Raw genomic sequence first — 4,762 nt, 5'->3', positions numbered from 1 at the left:
GGGCTGTGTTCTGGTTTGAAACTTGCTGCGCCTGTCTCCTGATGAGAAAGCAGTTATGCTTAGAGTGATTCCCTTTGAACACACAGAGTTACGTCTGCAGGTGTGAACAAAGACATCTGAATAGGCTCAATTCATAGAGGACTGCAGTCAGATTCCTAGTTATGTCAGTGTTTTAAAACTACTTTTGTATTAGAGAAGCAACGGATAGTTTTACAGACTTTAACAGACCTTAACTTTTGAGTTTAGTCAAGTGACACGGGAAAAAAATACAAGCTGAAAATAGCAAACCAGAAAACTTGTAACTACCTTAAATGTGCAGGCAATGCTTTTTGTAGACAAGAAGATACATGGAGAATTTCAGATGTTCTCAGCCTGACAGATGAGAATATGTACTCTCCTTTAATTCACAAATTCGGTTCCTTGGTGCAAAGAGCTGCTAATTTTTTTTTTTTTTAATTTAAATAACCCGTTTGATCAGATGACAGCAGTTCTGTAATGGTCCTGTGCTGTAAAATACAAATGGAATACTTCTTCATGAAGTATTAAATATTTTTCCTTGTAAATTAACCAACATCTTGAAAAGTGAAGAAAAAAAAAAAGAGAATCCAGATTGTGCCTTTGCTGTTCTGGTTGTCACATGTAGTTTACATGCCACTATGTGCCTATATTATTAGCAAAACTATTGTGGATAAATCCTTGATGTATTTGAGTGCTCACCATCAAAATGGTGCAGATTTATTAAGTATCCTTTTAAGAACTGTGACTTTTTAATATAAAGTTCAATTAACCAGTTTTTAATTTTTGGTTCTTGAAAGTTTTAAACTTTCATATTTTAAGAGATGCCAAATGAGTAACAGCACACTTATTTCAATTTTGTGGAATGTCACATTAAGCTATATAAAACTAGAACAGAACAGCAACATAACATACAAACACTCCTTTCTGTTTTGATTTAGAATAGTTGCCTGTCTTTTTGTGAACAGTATTGATGGATGTTAACAAGTCTGGGTTTTGAACAGACTTGGTACCTCCACCTCTCTGAAATCTGTTAGATACCTCATTTTGCTAAGTGTGAACACCTGAAATGCATGAAAAGCACTGGCTGAGAATCAGGTATGTCACTACCAGCACTGGGGACTTTGTGTAGCTCTAGTTCGTGTTAGTCACTGTGCATGGCCCCAGGAGTGACTAAGGAAAGGGGATGTTCCTAAGTGTTCCCTTGTGTTTCCCTGTACGTGGCTCCCCCTTCCCCAGCTACCCCTGCACTGTACACACAACCCTACACTGTGTGGTAAGTGCTGCACAGCACGTGTCAGCGGTAAACGTTCGAGCTGTTCATGGTGGGAACAAAAGGTTTTGAACAAATGTCCATATAATATAGATGCTATTTAGAAACTGTTGTACAGTCTAACCTAAAAATGTCTACTAATGCTCCAAGAGTTGACATAGCAAGTAGTTTGTCAAAGGCTGTTGATCTTGGGGGTTTGTTTTGTTTGGGGTTTTGGTTTTTTTCCCTTGAGGCATTTGGGAGAGAGGGAGGAGTTCTACAGGACATGGGAATAAAATATGGGTTCCTGATGCTTTTATTAAGGGATGGATTTTGCAGCCATCTTTCTCTTTTAGTTGGCAATATAAATTCAGAATCCCTACTGAAGATGCATAAAAGGCATATGAAAAGATGTTTGAAGCTGGTGTTTGTCTGATTTTATTATATGTTTTTTATCCAGTTGCTAAGGAAAAGGTTTTGGTGAACAAAAGATGAAGAGAAAGTAGCTACAATAAAAAACCAATTCTTTAGGCACTGTGGAGAAATACCTTTGAAGTACTTGCTCAGTTTCTTCTTGCTGCTCTCTGTCAGCAAGGCTCAGCAGCTGCAGTTCCTGTAAACTGCCATGGCAGTACATTGGATTCATTATCTTTCACTGCTACATCAACAGTACTTGTGTTCCCGGCTTCTTTCACAGCTACTGAAAGTTGATGGGTGATGCAGCTGACTATCACAGGTCCTCTGTGCTTTCTGCACCCATTTTTCAAAAACAAGATGTTTTTGGATCAGTCTGGATGGAAGAAAGCTGTTTCAATACACGGAAGAGACAGCACAGAGTGCAGCTGCCACCTTCGGCAGCTGGGAGTGCTCAGAGTGCCTGAGGGCCGTCCTAACATGTTGTGCCTGTCCATACCTGCTACAATTCTGTCCTCACCCTTTGTCTTCCCATAGGGTACTGGAGAAGGGCCAGTGTAAAATCTTTCTCCTTTAGGTCAGTCCTTCAGAGCAGCGGCAGCCCAGCAGCACTGGCGCTGAGATGACGCTGTGTGATGCATTCCTAGAGCAGTGCTCTCAGTTTTGCTGGAGTCTCTCTCTAATATGGAGCTGTAATGGAGTCTTACCTTTTAGGAATGTAAGAGAACCAAAAAGGCCACATTCTTCTAAGCTGGTGCAGCATGGGCATGCACTGCAAGCCCATCACTGAATCCTCACACTTTAAAATTCCTCAGCTTTTGTGTCCCACATAAAGGGGGAAAATATTTTTCAGATTCAGAACCCATCTTAAAATCTTTGCCTTTCACTCAAAGACGAGAGTTAGGAAAAAATAACTAAAAGCAGACGACAGCACAGAATACAAATTTGAGCAGGACTGAGGCAGTAGTCAAGGTTAGAGAAGGGGGCCTCTTCAAAAAATAAAATCTCAAAACATCTCAAGTACAGCAGCCAGGAGGAAGGCACCAGGCAGAAGATGGTTCTTTTTAATTTAAAATTGTTTCTCCACAGCGAAGTCTCAACTGTCATGCAGTATAGCTACAACTGACATTTTTTCAAGAATTTCTGTAATACTTCCTACATGATTTGAACGTAAGGAGCTCCTCTGTGGTTAATTACTGTTGGCTCAGACTCATTGATAGTGGATGGGTCAGACCTTAACACTGCCCAGCTCTGCTCGTGTGCGTGCCCCTCTTAAGCCAACAGCAGGCACAGCTCTACTCTTCAGAAAACCAAACCCACATGTATGGGAACTAAGGACGTTGTTACCACACCCAGGGCAACAGGTGCCTGCTCCAAAACTCCACTCACTGCAACCCCCGTGGCACCTGCCAGCAGCACAAATGCTTTCATCCAGAGCTGGAGGACATCTTGATCCGTATCACAAACAGTCTTGTTCCCTGGAGCTGTTACTTGTACAGATTTCCCATAGCCAAAATTTGTGGAAGAAAAGCCCAGTTAGGCCTGTTTCAGCAGTTGTACATCTCACACTGAACACAACCATCCATATTACGGGGGGGAAAGCTGCTATCCCTGCCACACACAGTAACAGCCAGAGCCCCAGCCTGCAAAGGCTGTTCTTGGTTCTTGAAAAGCTTTATCAAGCTGGTTGAGATCCTGTCTGGAACAGTTTGCACAGATGTACAAGCATTTGAAATTTCCCTTGCTTTCCTGGATCTGTCAACTCTACTGTCTTAATATTGGAACAGTTTCTACTTCTGTAAACAGTAGGATCAAGATCCCTAAAACCACTAGTGAAACCACAAGCAAACATCACCCCACACAACCCCCCCCCGCAGCTGGGGCCCCTGCATCCACCCTTCCTGAAACAAACGGTAACTCCCACAATTCCACAGTGGGGGGAGACCAATTCACTGCAGCAAGACAGTACTGGCATGCACTGGTTTCGTTAGTGCTATGAGGCAACAATTAAGCACTGAAAATCACACGAGACTTCCTCGCTACCATGTGCCGCCAAATGAGCCTGGCTCCATCCTTGCTACCCCCTTCCATTACACGGAGATTTCCTGCCCCCCAACCTCCTCCCTTCCAGATGGAACAACCCTGCTGCCTCCCCCAGGGCTCCTGTGCTCCAACCTCCTGATCATCTCGGTGGCCTCCACTGGACTTGTTCCCCCTGTACATCTTGTCCTCAGGAGCCCGGAACTGGTCACGGTGCTCCAGCTGCAGTCTCGGAAGTGCTGGATAGAGGAAGGGTCGTGCTCCCTGCCCCTGCTCCGCTGCGCTCTTCCAATGGAGCCCAGAAGGGGGTTGGACACCTTCAGCTTCACTTGTCCCTCGGGACTCCCCGACCAGCTTCTGCAAAGCTCCCTTGCCACCAGGCTGTGCCCGGGCTGCACAGCTGCACCAGGTTCATTCAGTACCTGCTGCAGGACCTCGCGTCCGTCATTTTTTGAACTCGGTGAGGTTCCTTGTCAGGCCCTCGATTGATGTTCACTGCCTTGTTGATTTCGGGAAATAAGACAATAAACATCCTGTTATTCATTGATTAGTTTGAAACAGTTTTATGATACAGAAACCCTGAAAAAAACCTGGTGATATGATACAGTGCAATGTTAAAATTGCATCACATCAAAATTCATTTTTCACTATGCATTTCATTCATGGCTTTTGTTTTTTGTCTTTTTATTGGGCTACATTAAGACAGCAGGCATTTTTATCATAACTTCCAATTCAAACTTAACTGCATGGACAGTGAAATCTTACTGCAGCTTCCATCTCACTGCAGGTTACCATTTCCTCCCAGTCCTGGTCAGCTGTTGCTGGCTCATACCATTTTCTCTAGGTAACTAACACTTATGTACTCTTTTAAACTCTACTGCAATTTAAACACAATCCACACTATTGTTTTTTCTTTAAATATGAAACCCACCACTTTGTCTTCTGTCACACATTTTAGGGCTTGAAAATATTTTCTTACTGATTTTATTTAACTCTAAAGGCTTTTTTTTAGTCCAAACCCAATCATTTAACCAAGGAGCA

This window comes from Strix uralensis, chromosome 2 (genome assembly GCF_047716275.1).
Source record: "Strix uralensis isolate ZFMK-TIS-50842 chromosome 2, bStrUra1, whole genome shotgun sequence".
Lineage (NCBI taxonomy): Eukaryota > Metazoa > Chordata > Aves > Strigiformes > Strigidae > Strix > Strix uralensis.
The sequence above is the reverse complement of the archived record's forward strand: the minus strand, read 5'-3'. Positions refer to the sequence as shown.